This window comes from Hyaena hyaena, unplaced genomic scaffold (assembly GCF_003009895.1).
Source record: "Hyaena hyaena isolate Hyena2069 unplaced genomic scaffold, ASM300989v1 scaffold_95, whole genome shotgun sequence".
NCBI lineage: Eukaryota > Metazoa > Chordata > Mammalia > Carnivora > Hyaenidae > Hyaena > Hyaena hyaena.
In genome coordinates this window covers 3,824,018-3,840,172 of record NW_024080727.1, presented here as the reverse complement: position 1 = coordinate 3,840,172, position 16,155 = coordinate 3,824,018, and the positions used below count along the sequence as shown (strand labels likewise).

Sequence of the window (16,155 nt, the reverse complement as noted above, 5' to 3'; positions counted from 1 at the left end):
TCTCGTTTAATTCGCAATCCTTTTGCTAACACTTAAGTTGTTTCTAATTTTTTACTATTACAAATGAGGTTGATGTGCACATTAGGCAGAACATTCTCCTACCTTCTAGTCCTGAATACATTCTTGCACATTCTATCTGTCTCCTTAGGCACATATGTGAGATTTTCTCTAGCATAGATCCCTAGAAATGGAATTGCTGGGTCACAAAGTACGCTCTTTTTCATCTTTATTAAATATGGCTAGGGGCAACTGGGTGGCTCAGTCAGCTGAGCATTCAAGTCTTGATTTCAGCTCAGGTCGTGCTCCTAGGGTTGTGGGATCAAGCCCTGCGTTGGGCTCTGTGCTGAGCATGGAGCCTGCTTAAGATTCTTTATCTCCATCTGCCTCTCTCCCAAACTCACGTGTGTGCACACTCTCTCTTTCTTTAAAATAAAAAATAAAATAAAATAAAACACTAAAATAAAACAAAATAAAATAAAAATGGCTAAATTGGTATGCAAAGTCGTGCTAAAGATTTTCTTTCTACCTGAAAAGTATGACTTCCTGTTTCTTCATACTCTCACCAACGCTTAATATTTTCAAAATTTTCCATTTTTCCCAGTCCAAAGAGAGTGAAGTGGTCTTTAATAGTCTTTTAATTTTGAATTTCCTGATTAGAATGTGGTTGAGTGTTTTTATGTCTTTGTGGGCCATTTGGGTATTTTCTTCCCTGATTATAGCCGTATTTCAGGTATATTCCTTGTTTATATCATTTTCCTATTTCCTTAATGGGATTTCTTTGTTCTCTCATCATCAATTTTAAATCTTCTTTGTGGAGCACCTGGGTGGCTCAATCGGTTAAGCATCTGACTTCGGATCAGGTCATGATCTAGAGGTCTGTGAGTTTGAGCCCCGCATCTGGCTCTGTGCTGACACCTCAGAACCTGGAGCCTGCTTCAGATTCTGTGTCTCCCTCTCTCTCTATGCCCCTCCCCTGCTTGTGTTCTGTCTCTCTTGCTCTCAGAAATAAATAAAACATTAAAATTTTTTTTAAAAAAGTTCTCCTGAAGTTCACGGCCCTCCAGTGGACAATACCAGGGTTCTAGAGGTGGGATGCGGATGGCCATCTAGTAGACAACCAAGAGTTGCCACGCATACAGCCAACGGAGATAGGTTTTGAATTCTTGACCACATGACCAAGCTTCATACATCCTAGATATGTGAGGATGATTAGACAGTAGAAAATCTCTTGATGTAATTCATGACACTAACTGCAAGAGAAAAAAAAATACAAATAACCATCTTAATAGATTCAGCAAACACATGTGATAAAACTTAACTTATTCATGGTTTTTAAAAGGATTTATTAAATTTGATTAAAAAACATGCAAAAACTGAGTGAATATTTTAATAATGAAACCTATAGATATAGATATAAAATCACTGTTTCTATGCATAACTGTTCTATAGATCATTGCTGAGTATAAGAAATACATTGTATGAGTGAAAGAAAAAACCCAAAGATATTATTACTTATGTTATAATAATATCATTGTTATCAAAAGATCAGAGTATATGAAAAATGACAAGCTGGTTCTAAAACAGCTCTCACCCAGGAGAACTTTTTAATGTCTAAGTCAAGCACTGCATTTCCATTTCCTTATCACAGGAGGAGAAATCTGCTTAAGCGAAAGAGGAAAAGATTTCTGGAGAAATTTCCTTTGAAATACAAGAAAAAGAGTCTGTCTTCTAACCTTTGTATGTTGATATACATGGATGTGATATGTGGAGCTGCTGCAGACTTCTTCCTGCCATACATAGCTCTCTTGCTAATCTTTCACAAAATTGACAGGCAGTGCGTGGCAGAGGAGGAAGATGGACCAAACCAGTCTCTTTAAGAACATTGCTAACCCTCCCCTAGAACTGCTCCACTTCTGACTTTTTTTTTTTTTTTTTCTGGTCAATAATAGGTATCATGATTACTTAAGCCATTCAGAATGATATCTTCAGTAACTTGAGGCCAAAATTGTTCTTCCAAACATCCTGGTCTCCGATGCCTCTAGAATGTGTTTCCTTGATTCACTTAAGCCTTTGACAAACATAGATGGAGGGCTGACCACATGCCAGACACTGGCTAAGGGCTAAAGGGAGAGTCATTGAGCTCTGCCTTCTAGAAACTCACAGCTTGGGAGAGGAAACAGGCTTATGAGCAAATAATCAAAATCCCATGTATACATTCAAGAGGCAAGGTAGCTCCACAATGCTATGAGAGTATGGGGGTATGAGGTTTTAATTTTATCCTTTAATTTGTAGAATTAATCATGGAGACAGAATAGAGGAATCTAGGGGCACCTGGGTGGCTCAGTCAGTCAAGTGCCCAACTCTTGATCTTGGCTCAGGTCATGATCTCAGTGTTCATGGGCTCGAGCCCCATGTCAGGCTCTGTGCTTGACAGGATAGTGCCTGCTTGGGATTCTCTCCTTCTTTCTCTGCCCCTTTACCTTTTGCGTGCATGCGCGCACACACACACATGCTCTCTATCTCTCTCTCTCCCTCAATAAATAAATAAATAAATAAATAAATAAATAAATAAAATAGTAAAATAAAGAAGAACGGAATCTAAAGAGCAGAAGGTAGGGGAGCATGACCTTAAAATAATGGGAATGGAAGCAGTTGGTTCAGCTGCAGATGGCCTTGCAGAAATAAGATGCAGGTTTTAAGGGCAATGAACTTTCAATTTGCCTTTTAGACAATGGGGTCAGGATGAAGAGCAGCCAGAGGGTGTTACAGTACAGTGTTCTGTGCTGGCCAGGGTCCCAGGGGCTAGGAAAGTCCCTTGCATGCCCAGAGCAATGGGGAACTGAAGTTAGGCCTCCCTGGTAATGTTGAGCTTGAGAAATAAGAGATAATAGTGGACATCCTTGACAAAGGGTGTGCAACAAAAATGGTCAGGTGTGGCTGGTGGGGTGCCCAAGTGGCAGTGGGGAAATTTCCTCAGGCACTGGTAGTAAAGGCAAGGCATCTTGCCTTTCTCCTCTTTCTCCTCACCCACTCTCTATTGGTGTGAACCAGAGAGAACTCACACCAGCTATTGAGTGTCAGCCGTGTGCAGCCTTTCCCAATTCCTCATTGGTGACATCATGTCGGTTGCCTGAAATTGGTCATGGTGAGAGTACTCACACCATGGAAATGAGCATGTGCTTCAAGTCAGTAGTTTTGTTTTGGAGACAATGTTAAATATTTACCAGCATGATATTACATGGTCTAGTGTGGGGTACAAATTCTCCCCAGAAAAGTCTGACTTCCTATAGCCCTCCCTCCCAGAATGCTGGGTGTGTTCTTGCAGATGCATATGAAAATGGAGTTGGAAACCAATGCTCTCTTCCCAAGCACAATAGCATAATGTGTGAGTATCTGCTGCAAAGATGTGATGATACCACTGAAAATTCAGGAGTAGCAAATTACAGAGATCACTTCTGCCCTGCCTCTGAGAATGGGTCATGCATAACACCTGGAGGAGTATCTATGGTGATTAGAAATCAAAGTAGCCCTCCTGTAACCAATGTCACAAGGGTAGCAAAGCTTTCCTACTCCTTTTCCACCCCACCTGCCCCCAACATCCACCACTGGTCCCAAGATGCATCAACTCAAGACCATGAAGTCATCCTTTGGTATTTATATGGGAGCCTCTTTGGCATCCGTTTGCCCCATGGAGTGAAAGGGTAATAGACCCCCGGGAAGCCTACCATCCAGTTTCTTAATCTCTTATTTCCAATTTCATAATTTTTTCTCTTATTTCTGCATTTACCTCTAGGATTCTCAAACCACCCTGTTAAAGGTCTTGACCTCCTAGATGACATGACTTTTTGAACGTACACAGAGCTGTTATCAGTTCATTTCCTTAGGGAGAAGGGGAGTTCTCTCCGGTCTCATTTCTTAAATCCTCTCAAGTTCTCTTTACCTCTAACCTTACCAGAAGAGATGGGATGGGACTGGCCATCCTCTGGGGATCACCAGAATGAGAAACCCCAGCCCACACAGGATTGAAGACAGCTTCCCCATTGCAAACGTGTGGAAAAACATGAGGAGGAGCAAAAATAAAACTCCCCCTTATGCATTAGAACCAATGCTTTACCACTGAGTTGTTCATCATAGCCAGAAAATTAAAACAATTAAAAAGAAAACAACCAAGTGTTTAATAAGAGGGGATTGGTTCAACAAGTCCTGATACATAATTACATTGGGATGTCATATAGCCATTCAAAACCATGAAAAAAGAATGTTTCGTGGCACAAAAAATGTCCACAATTCATTCCTACGTAGATAAAAGAGTTATAATACACATTTCTACCCTCACCCCCACATTCATACACAAAGTATAGATACTATACAGATAAAGAAGAAGAAAAAAAGACCAGTAAAGGCCACACATCAAAATGTCAAGTATTGATCATTACATATGAACTTTAGTAACTTTATTTGTATTTTGCCTTTTCATATCACATGCCACTTTCCTTTAAATTCCAGACGTGCTTATCTCCCCCACTTACTTGCCTCTCTGGAAAATCCCTTTTGCCTTGACAAACTTGCACTAAATGACCTATCTGCCCTCCCCCCGCCCCCACCCAGGGCGATTGCTCAAGAAGGACAGTGAACTCATTATCTCTCAACAGAAATCAAGCCACAGTCTTCCTGCAGACGTGTTCTGAGTTTGGAAACTTGCATATGGGCCACCCCATACAGACAGTCTATACAGCCTACATGTTCAGCCAAGAACAAGCTGGATTTTTTTATTTAGCCATTGTAGACAATAGCGAGGTGCTTTCAAAGCATGCTTTCCAGACACCTTGCAAGATGGCATGGAAGCAATTCAATTCGGCTCACCCCAGAGCTAAAAGCTCGGGCAAACGTGAGCAGGAGGCACAGTGAGGTAAAACCATTAGTGCAAACTACACTGTTTACCTCGGAATTACAGGGGAAATGAGCCTTATGATCTTGTGATCCTGTGAGAATGAGGAGTTCTTTTACTAGAATTCTCTGGTTGTAACGTCTGTTCTATCTTTAACCTCAATTTTAATTTCAAATTGTAAAACATTGTAAGGGAAGTCTTTCTAGAACCATTTCATACTTTTCTGCCCTGGTAAGCAGAGTAAACAAATCTTGTGAATATATTTTGATGAATGCTAATTCTAATTATTTTGCTCTGCTCTAAGTGATGCTAATGTGGCAGAGAGCCTTACATCCCACAGCCCCACATGCTTTGCCTTTCACATTTTTCTTCTCTTCATCTCCCCACTGTTAAGAAGGCACTTCGCGCTCCCTACAGAGAGAGTGTGTTAATTTCTTGTCTCCTTTACAATTCTCCACCTCTGATACTGTCTTGATCCTGACAAAAGGGATCAACTCATTAATATTATTTTAAAAGTTTGAGTAAATAAGCTCTGAGTAAAGCTTTGATTTTTGTTGTTGGTTTACTCCAATGGGTTTTCATCTATACAATATTTTCAGGCTGATATGGTCAGAATATTTTTCTCTTTTCAATTTCCTAGGACATTTTTGGTTTTGATTTTGGTTTTGGTTATGCTTTGACTAGATGAAGTATTGGAGAAATGACCTCCAAACGTGAGATATCAACCTATCTTAAAAAAATTTTTTAACATTTATTCATTTTTAAGAGGCAGAGAGAGCCAGAGCATGAGCAGGGGAGGGTCAGAGAGAAATGGAGACACAGAATCCAAAGCAGGCTCCAGGCTCCAAGCTGTCAGCACAGAGCTTGATGCAGGGCTCAAGCCCACGATCAGGTGAACCCATGATCAGGTGAGATCATGACCTGAACCAAAGTCAGATACCTAACTGACTGAGCCACCCAGCACCCAACAACCTATCTTTTAAATATAGTTTTTACTGACACTTTACTTTTATCACCTTTACTTGCAAATAAAATGTATGTTCTTCAGTGGGAAAAATTATGTGCTATATTTTTGTACATTTTACTGTTTCAAACATAGAGCAGATACTTGGTAAACAATGGTTAACTGCCAATTTACAGAATTCTATGCTTCTTAATAACTGTGGAGGCCAGAGATAAAGTCATAAAATGATAAATCAAAGACACAAAGTGCATAACTGGATGAAAAATCCAATTACTGGAAGAAACAATAATTACTAAAACAATGGTCTTTAAATCTTTTTGTTTGGAAACGCTGTACAAAGAACTCTGAAAAACTACATATTCAATGTCACCTTTATAATTTGACTTCTATAATGTGTCATTGTAAGTTAATATTTCACTATATTGTAAATACTGACTTGAAAAAATAAAATTATATCTTCATTTTAAGTATATCCAATGAAATATAGGTGCCATGGGGATTGGATACTTTAAGATTTATTTCCAAAATACAAAGAAGTTCCCCTTTAACAGATGAAAATTTTACATCCCTTTTTCTCCTTGACTCATATCTGTATTCCACTAACCTGACAGGATTTTATTTCTTCTGGGTTAGCTTATCATTATAGTTACTGAGAGTACATAATTGATAGATAAATATTCCTCATAAAATTTTACTGGATATGTATATTTAATGAGATACATGAGGTTTTTTCAATTTGTTCATGTATTCGTGGGTGATCATTACGTATTCCTAGAATAAGATAGGATTCGACACCAGCCATATTTTTATTTTTTATTTTGATAACTATATACACCAAATACATGTCATTTACATGAATGGACAGAAATAGCAAGGTAGCTTATTTTTAAGAATGCCACCTAAGATAGGGACACCTGGGTGGCTCAGTCAGTTAAGCTTCATGCTCTTGATTTTGGTCATGATCTCATGGTTGTGAGTTCCAGCTGTTCAGCAATCTCTGTGCTGAGCGTAGCATCTGCTTGAAAATCTCTCTCATTCCCCTCCCCCACTCACACTCTCTCTCAAACAGAAAAATAAATAAACATTAAAAAAAAAAAAAAGAAATGCCATCTGAGATAGATGCCAAGAAGGCTCATTGTAATCCATGTTCCAGAAATTTTAATCATCCACCAGCTCTCTCCGCAGTGAGATTGTTTTCAATATGGCTGAAAGCAAGGGTGTGTTACCTAGGTAACCTATGCTTGGTGCCCCAGAGCACCTCTTTGCACATCCTGAATCCATGCAGACTGGAGGATTCTAGATGGCTGTAGGGTGGCCCTTCTCTTGTGAAGTGGAAGAAGGTAACTGGAGGGGAGGAAGGAGAAGCAGCAAGAGAGAAAACGCACTCACAGGCAGATCACTTTGAAAAAAGCACACTTTCTTCAAGGTTGGGAAGGTTGATGCTTTAGAAACCAATCCCCACCCCCTTGGAAAGTCCATCTTGAGAGAATCCATGAAAGAAGATGGAAGAAGTGGAGAAAGCTTCAGCGAGGAGTTTTGAGCTGAGCCTGGAGGGTGCAGGAAGTTTAAATTAAGCACTGAAGACTTGGAGGTTATCCAACCTATCTGAGAGGCACAGGTGAGCCAAAAGCCCTGGCCGAGATGTCCGGATGGAAGACACTGGAAGAATGGTGGGCAGGAAATAGCCAAGGCTAAACACTTTGGCTGTCTCATTCTCATTCTGGATTCCACAGTCATAAACAGTAGGAGCATTTAGGGTACAAGACTCTAGATCGGACATGTAATACTCAATTGCCTATAGAAACTAGGCAGGCAACACAAAATAGTCACTTCTGTGACAGAAGCTTATGACATAGCCGTATGTCACTGTGCATGGGAGGGGGGGGCGACTAGCGGACATGCAAAGGGGTCAGCAACAGTGGAACAGTGGACCTGTGTTGCAGACCTTCCCATTTCTCAAGAGAAACTAGAAGTCCCGATTTGAAAGCAAAGCTTCTCAGTAGGCAAGACAAAACATGTTTGTAGGCTATCTCTGTTCTCCACGCCACCAATTTGCTACCTCTGCTATAAAGACTAAATTTTTTAAAATATTTTATTTATTTCTGAGAGAGAGAGGCAGCTTGAGCAGGGGAGGGTCAGATTGAGAGGGAGACACAGAAACGGAAGCAGGCTCCGAGCTCGCTGTCAGCACAGAGCCTGATGCGGGGCTTGAACCCACCAACCGTGAGATCATGACCTGAGCCGAAGTCGGACGCTTAGCCGACTGAGCCACCTAGGTGCCCCAAGACTAAATTTTAACTAGACATTAAGCCAGAATGCCAGGAAGCATCAAAAGCTGAATTATTCTTCCGCATGAAGGCAGATGCCTGGAACAAAGTTAGACAGTCAGTCAAGGCTTGTCAGCCGAGCAAGGAAATCAGTGGTTCCTTTGCCAGAAGGGCACCTTTACAGGCCCCCTTCTACTTCCTTCCAGAAAGGGACCGGTGATTCTCTAAAGGGTAGAGTCTAAAGGGCAAGGGAGAGAGCTCTGTGAGGCCTCAGCACCAGGTGTCTCTTTCCAGCACTGGATTCTGCTTTCCCGTTTGTTTTTGGCCAGTAGAGAGAATAGCAGCAATTCTGCCCACTTCCGTAGGAGACTGCTGTATGCATTTCCTGTGCAAACATTTCTAAAGATCCAGTTGTTTTTATCATGTGCCCCTGCCTTGGATTGCCTCGTGTGTTTATTTTATCCTGATGTACTCTGTGTATTTTGAGAGCCGCCTTGAAGGCTTTGTGGAACGAGGTAGGGTGTAAATAAATAAAAGTACTATCTCTGGAGCCAACCCCTCATCCCCTACCTGAGTTTACACTCTGTCGATGCTTCAGGCCCCGGGTATATGGGGATGCCACTTAGTAAATTACTGCCTCCATGTATCCTGAAGGTAATGGGGCTTCCAAAGGTGCAGAACAAACCACCAGAGAGCTGTTTAAGCGCTAGGAAAATCTGGCCCAATACATTATTCCAAATCTATATTTATATTCATGGCTTATGAAGCACCTCCGGGCCCTTTGGGATAAGAAAAGCTGCATGAATCTAAGAAAATATTATTAAATAGATTTATTTTGGGTTGCTAAAGACTGTGAGGCCCTCTGGAGAACCACTGGAGGAGAATGAATTATTTTCTGCAATCCCCACCACTTGTCTTTTTAAGAGTCTCTCATTGAACCCCTAGTGCTGCCTTAATAGTTCCAGCTAATCCTGTTGCTATAGTTACAACAATTAATTATATGCTTAACTAGCCTTACTAGTACACTACAGCAATTCAATTAAAATCTGATTTCACTCTTCCTGTGCTTCCGGGTCTTTTTTTCCCCCCTGCCTCCAGCTCTGAAAACTGTCCATAATATGGATTGAAAGGGTCCCAGAAGTTGTTCAGGCCAGTCCCTGATGGAGGCTTTGGCTTGAACTTGATAGGACCGGGCACTTGCCTTGGTACAGGGGGCCAAAACATTTGGGAGATTTGAACCCAACAGCTGAGCAAATCAGAAAACGAATACCCGAGGGCACCTGGGTGGCTCAGTCAGTTAAGCATCCAGCTTCGGCTCAGGTCATGATCTCACGGTTCGTGGGATTGAGCCTCAAGTCGGGCTCTGTGCTGACAGCTAGCTCAGAGCCTGGAGCCTGCTTCAGATTCTGTATCTCCTTCTCTCTCTGGCCCTCCTCTACTCACATGTGCTCGCTTTCTCTCTCTCTCTCAGAAATAAATAAAACATTTTCAAAAATTAAAAAAAAAGAAAGAAAAAGAAAATGAATACCCAAGGGCTGTTAAGGCTGCGAAGAAGAGATGAAGTTTTTCCCCCTTCTTAATTTTAATAATGTATTTACTTTGGAATGAGGATACACAGAGTTCTTAAATTAGTGGTTGTACCCAACCACTGTATGCTACCCAGACATGCCTGCTGAGCCATACGGTGGGAATCGCCCCTCCGGGGCCATCCCTGCAGACCAGTGAGACTGAAGAGGCTGTAGGATCATCTGAAGCTCCCAGGTGCACTGAGATTGTCAGTCCCCAGGTACTCAATGGAAATGCCTTGTCTGGGAATTCTGGTTAAATTCCCTCTTCTGCTGATTACCAGTGTCAGAGTAACAGCCCAACACGTCCATTATTACCAGGAGGGAAATAATTGTAGAGGGGTCTTGTTCAAGTTCGTATCGATTTCCAGGACAGAGCTGTAGGTAAAATCCCGTTCCTGTGAAAACTCTGAAGCTTACCATTTTTTTTTCTTTTCTTTTCTTTTTTAAATCACAAAAGACATTCTGTCAATACAACTGACAGTATGCTTTTCTGATCTGTTTCCAATTTCTTCCTCTTCCCTCTTTGGCCCCCTAATAATGACGGCTAACACTGCCTCATTTCTATGCACCCTGCAATATATTAAGTGATTTTCCTGAATTATGTGATTTTGCAGATGTGGAAACTGTGGCTCTCAGTGCTTAAGGACTTACCCCAGGACACTGAGCTAATGACAGAACCGCAGTCACCTCCAGACTTGCCAGGCTCCTAGGTGCGTTCTTAGATTGTATACCCTGAGCTCCTCCAAAAATGCCTTTCCTGCTCTGACCCTTTTGCTTTAATGACCTCCCCTTCAACTTATTCCCCCACTCCAGCCCCCACCTCCCCAAGGAGGTCTCCAATCCAAACCCAGTCCTGACCCTCTTTCACCTGCCTGCTACCTGTCCCTTGCATGTCTTCCCGTGGCCACTGCAAACTCGGTGTGTTCACAATGGAACCGACATCCCCTCTCTGACCTGCATTTGTCCATCTTCCTCACCTCTATATGTCTGTGAAGGCCGTGCAGTCCTGAAATTCAGAACGGTCTCTGATTTTTGACTCCCCATCTCCCATGACTCCTTACAAATAACCAGTCCCTTGGCTGGCTTGCTCACCCTCGTGGGCCATTTCCTCCATGGGGTCCAATCAGCCCACTCCTGAGGCCAACAATGAGTCCAAGGGAGGAGCCAGCCCTTTGCCATGAGCCAGAGTGTGAATTTCACAGCAATTTAGAATGTGCATTGAGTTTCTCTCCAGCTTTCCACACTCAGTGGGTTTATTGTACCTTAGTCCCCCACCATCACCCCCTGGGGTGTTCAGAGTTTCTGTACCATCCTCAGTAGGGCGGGTGTTTGAATGGGCCCCTCCTCTTGACATACCAGATACTGGCTTCCTTCGATGGACCATTACTGTGTCCCATCCCCACAATCAAACATAGCCTTTTTGTGGCCCACACCTGGACAAGATGTCTATCAACACCGTTTGTAACCATTCCCCATTCTTACTACAAAGTCAGCCCATGTTAGGCTCTTATTCAAACTGAATTTCTAAATTTGAGTTTGCTTCTTTACAATGAGATATTTCTGGAGACATTACCCCATTTCAAAGGAATGATTCCAAAATATGTGTGCGCGCACGTGTGTGTATGTCGATGGGAAGGGGCAAATACACACACACACACACACACACACACACTCACAGAAAAGGCATTGTGTTTTAGGCTGTATTTGGATTTTTCTAGCACAATATAATTTATAAAATACTTATTAGGTGGGGTGCCTGGATGGCTCAGTCAGTTGAGCGTCCAACTTCGGCTCTGGTCATAATCTCCCTGTTAGTGAGTTCAAGCCCCGCACCAGTCTTGTTGCGGTCAGCAGGGAGCCTGCTTTGGATCCTATGTCTTCTTCTCTCTGTTCCTTCCCTGCTCACGCTCTCGCTCTCTCTCAAAATTAAATAAACATTAAAAAGAGAAATACTTACTGAATGTCTTGTATCTGCAAGGCACTGTGCTAGGTTCAAGTATTATCTATCCCCTGAATAAATATTCATGAAGTGATTAAATGAATGAGTGGAGGAAAAAATGAAGGAATGAACTTATTTCATCATTTATTTCTCCAACTTGGGAACCATGGAAATACACACACACACACACACAAAATTGCTTTGAGAACAAAGCAATATTTTTGTTATTCATCTACTCCACAATACTTAATCAATGTCTCCTACATGTCAGGCACCACGCTGGACCCCAAGAACACAAAGGTGAGCAAGAATGGACACAAAATCCCTACTGGCCAAGCTCAAGTTCAGTAATGGAGGCAGGTGGATGATGCAAGTACAGGTCAATAGGCCCTACAGCAGTTACTGGGCTGTGACCTTCTATGACCGTTGGTGTCGCCCAAAACAGACAAAGCTTGAGCACCAGAAGTGGAGGACACTTCCCTCTCAGGTCCTCCTTGAGCCTGCTGACTCCCACTGTGGCCCTCCCTTCAACTCCTCTATGAAACTAGGACTTTCTGATTTCATTTCATTTTATTTCATGTTAATGTTTATTTGCTTATTTCAAGAAAGAGAGAGTGTGAGTGTGAGTGTGAGCAGGGGAGGGTCAGAGAGAGAGGGAGAGAGAATCCCAAGCAGGCTCCATGCTGTCAGCACAGAGCTCAGTGCAGGGTTGAACTCATGAACCATGATACCATGACTAGAGCCAAAATCAAGGCCACCCAGGCACCCCTTTTCTTATTTTATTTTTAAACAGTCCCCTCCCCTCCAGTTCAGCAGCAAGGAGACGCCTCTCCAGGAGCCAATGGCATCTCTGAATCTATCCAGAATAATCCCTTAAGGTGACAAGAACAGTCAGCCCATCACAATCCCTGCTTCCCTGGGGGCCTGACCAGCAGTCCCTGGGAGAGGGGGAGAAAGCATTTACTTACATAGAGTCAATTATGTCAATCACACTCACCATGCTGCTCCCCACCCCTGCAATCGTCACAGAGGAGCTCCGGAATCCCACATTTACTTTCCACTAATTGATGCCCTTATGTGAGCAGGCATAATCTCACCAACTCCACCAAAAGAAAGTAAAGAGAGGGAAATGTTCCAGAAAGAGCTATTCTTTATATAATCGCCATGGCAACGCCGTTATCACAGGGGCTATCTATCTGGGCCAAAGTAGTACAGAAAAGAGAACGACTGTGGCGTACTCAGGCCCCCACAGCAGCCTGGGGACACAAATGGGGTCACAGGCTTCCCAGGCTCTGCCCAGGCTCCTAATGCAGTACTTGCAGGGCCTGCTCATTCCTCCCCAACTAGGACTCAGCATGTTGAGGAGACACCTCAGCTCACATAAACTAGGCCCCTGAATGTCCTCAGGCTCCTTGCTGGGGCAGGTTCTGTGCTGGCACGTCCTGAGGGCACCAGGCCAGACAAAAAGGTGTCTCCCCAGAAGCAGTCCTGACTGGTTTGTACTGTGGCTGACACTGAGTGCAGGCTAGGAAGTGGCCCCTGGCCCTATCTGTCCTCCTCTCTCGGAGATGTTAGAAATTGGGTAAATCCCCTCCTTTGGGTATCTCTCTCTCTTTGTACAGGCTTCCCTCCCCCCAAATGCTGAGGGATGCTCCCCAACCGGAATCCCCTTCTTCCTGCCCACCTGCCGGGAACTGCGTTCTTGAGTCAGTCAGCCTTAGGCGTCTGCACTTTTGCCTTCCATATTATGGGTTCTTGCCCAGGACGTTCCCCCGCTCTTCACATGATTAAATCCTCAAGAGGCCATCTCTTCATCCCTCAGGAACTGTCAAATCCCTAGGTGAACATATTCATGTTATTTATGACTTAGAAACAATCAATGTAGGGGCGCCTGAGTGGCTCAGTTTGTTAAGCGTCCGACTTTTGATATCTGGTAGAGGTCATGGTTAGTGAGTTCAAGACCTACATAGGGTTCCACTTTAACAGTGTGGAGCCTGCTTGGGATTCTGTCTCTCCCTCTCTCTCTGACCTTCCCACTCTCTCTCTCTCTCTCCTGGCTTGTGGATATCTATTAAATGTTAAATAAATAAACTTAAAAAAAAAAACAACTAATGTAAGCAAATCCATGAGATTGGATGATTTGAGGGAACTTCCATTTGCTTACTGGAAAGTAAGCTTTTTATAGGGAGAGCTACTGGCATGAACTTGGTAGAAGGCTTGACCCTTTCACAAGGATGTAGGTAAGAGGCACAAGCTGGATTGGAGAAAAGGTACTGGTATGGACTGAATTGTGTCCCTCCAAAATTCATAGGTTGAAGCCTATGACTGCATTTGGAGTAAAGAATTAAGGTTAGAGGTGCCTGGATGGCTCAGTTGGTCAGGTGTCCCCCTTCAACTCAGGTCATGACTTCATGATCCTGAGTTCAAGCCCCACATCAGGCTGTCTGCTGTCAGTGCAGACTCTGCTCCTCTGGATCCTCTGTCTTCCTCTCTCTCTGCTCCTCCCCCACTGACTCCCTCTCTCTCTCAAATATAAATAAACAAATATTAAGAAATGATAATAACAAACTTGTCTTATTTCTAAACTCTGGGGAAATGCCTTCTGTGTTATACCATCGAGAATAGTTCTTGCTATGGATTTTTTTTTTGCTCATTATAAGCTTAGGGAAGTTGAAGTTGTTTGTTTTTGTTTTTGTTTTTTTGCTATTTCTTGTTTGCTGAGCCCAATCAGAAATGGAATGGATTTTATCACTATTGATTCTGTTTATTGAAAATATCATATCATTTTCCCCTTTAGTCTATCAATGCAGTAAACCACATAGATTAATTTGTTAAGGTTAAATATTATATTTCTGGAGTGGACCCAAATTCAAAATAAGATGTCGTCTTTTTATATAGTGCTGAATTCATTTTGCTAAGATTTATTTATAATTTTTGTATTTATATTTTTAAAATATTTTTTATTGTTTATTTTTGAGAGAGAGAGAGAGAGCGCGCACAATGGAGGAGTGGCAGAGAGAGAGGGGTACAGAGGATTCAAAGAGAGCTCCCCACTAACTGCAGAGACCTCAATGCATGGCTCAAAGTCACAAACCGTGAGATCATGACCTGACCTGAAGTCAGATGCTTAACCAACTGAGCAACCCAGGCGTCCTGGCTTTATATCCTTGAAAATGGTCTATAATTTTCCTTTCTAACAATTGTTCATATCATTATTTAGTTTCAAGGTAATACTGGCTTCATAAAACAAGATGACACACGTTCTCTGTTTTGTTTTATATATTGTTTTTTGGAGAAGTTTGTACACATTTAGTATTATTTATTCTTTAAATGTCTGGAAGAAATTACCAGCATGCCTAGAGATTTCTTTGTGGGAATTTTTGTAATTGTAAAAACAATTTATTTAATCTATAGAGAACTACTTAGATTTTTGAAATTTTCTCCCTGATCACTTCTCAGCCTTTTGGCTAAGATCAAGTGTAGAAATTTTCTCCTTGTTTCCATTTTGGTAAGTTGTATTTTTCTAGAAAATTTCTCAGTTTTCCTACATTTTGAAATTTAGTGAAACAAAGTTGTTCACAATATCCGTTCACTATTTTTTGTAATGGTCTATAGGATATGTGGTAATTCCTCTTTTGCATTCCTGATATTGGCACTATGTGTCTTCTTTCTTTCTTAATCATACTTGGTAAGTTTAGTTTTTCAAAGAATCAACTTATAGCTTTGTAATTTTTCTGTTATACATTTGTTCCATTTTTGACTAGTATAATATTAGAATTGCTATTATCTCCTGTTTTCTTTCTTTTTAACTTAATATTTTTAAACTTTCTATTATAGGTTCTACAAGAAAATCAATAGCTGATTAATTTTCAGTTTATCTTCTTTTCTGACATATGAACTTATCCTTTTAAGCATGGTTTTAACTACCTCCTGCATACTTTAGTGTGTCACATTTTCATTTAATAAAATAATTTCAAATTTCCATTGTGATTTAATTTTGCCCTTGAGTTATTTGGACATATTTTGTTTAATTTCCAAACATTTTGGGGCTTTATAATAAGCTTTATCATTGATCTCTAGATTTATTTCACTGTACAATTTTACTACATGGAATTCTGTTAAGATTTGATTTATGGTTCAGCATATGGTCAATTTTGATATAGATATTCACTGTATTCCTAAAAATAATGTGAATTCTGAAGTTGGTTGTACAGATGGTAAATCATGTTCCACTTTTACATACCTTTAATGATATGTTTTTGTTTCCCAGTTGTTGAGAACATGTTAAAATCATGGTTTTACATGATTTTATGGTTGTGAATTTCTTCCTTTAAATCTGTAATTTTTGCATTAGCTGTTTTGATGCTATATTATGGGTGCATACAAATTGAAAAGTATGCCACTTTTCTGGTTGATTGATCTTTTATCATGATGAAATGTCCTTCTTTATCTCCAAGAATGCCTTTTGCCTTAAAGTCTATTTTATCTTATACATGTTATTTTTCATTAGTTTAGACTTTTAGTTCTTT

At 41.4% G+C, this 16,155-nt stretch overlaps 1 pseudogene; it reads left to right on the top strand.

Moving 5' to 3' along the window:
• Positions 1 to 15,073: 15,073 nt before the first annotated feature.
• LOC120233709 lies at positions 15,074 to 15,208 on the top strand (annotated as a pseudogene).
• Positions 15,209 to 16,155: the final 947 nt, after the last annotated feature.